The sequence below is a fragment of the Elephantulus edwardii genome, unplaced genomic scaffold (genome assembly GCF_000299155.1).
Source record: "Elephantulus edwardii isolate Elephantulus edwardi_28Jun2011 unplaced genomic scaffold, EleEdw1.0 scaffold00012, whole genome shotgun sequence".
In the NCBI taxonomy this organism is placed as follows: domain Eukaryota; kingdom Metazoa; phylum Chordata; class Mammalia; order Macroscelidea; family Macroscelididae; genus Elephantulus; species Elephantulus edwardii.
Genome location: NW_006399762.1, coordinates 10,297,482 through 10,298,036, shown reverse-complemented (window position 1 = coordinate 10,298,036; position 555 = coordinate 10,297,482).

The following is a 555-nucleotide window of genomic DNA, read 5'->3' as shown; positions in this document are numbered from 1 at the left end:
AAGTCAGCAAGGAATAAAATGCTCAGGATATAAAGATATAAATAGGTAAGTGCCATAAAAGAACAATTTACATATGCAGATAAACCATAAATTTTAAACATGTAGATATAATTTATATTAGTTAGAAAATCCTTAAATGAATTATAACCAGTGTTAGTATGTAAGTAAAGAGACATAATTAATCTCTCTCAGTAGCATTTGAATTTAATTCAACTTTCCTAAAGAAGCTTAGTCAAACATTTGCATTCCGTTATCTTACAATTAAAAGTTTAGAAACCTTATAGAGTATAATCAGAAACAAAAGAGCACTAATGCTGTAGTATCTAATACGTCAGGCTGTTAACTAAAAGGTTACTACAGTTTGAATGTACCAGCTTCTGTAGGAAAGTTGCAAAATCTCCTCCCTTAAAGATTTATAGCTTTGAAAACCCAATGGCAGGTCACTATGAGCCAGAATCAGCTCAACAGCTGTGACTTTGGCTGTGGTTTGGTAAGAATAAATTCACTTCACATTGTGTACAATAGATGTTTATAATAGACTCTTTATTACTGATA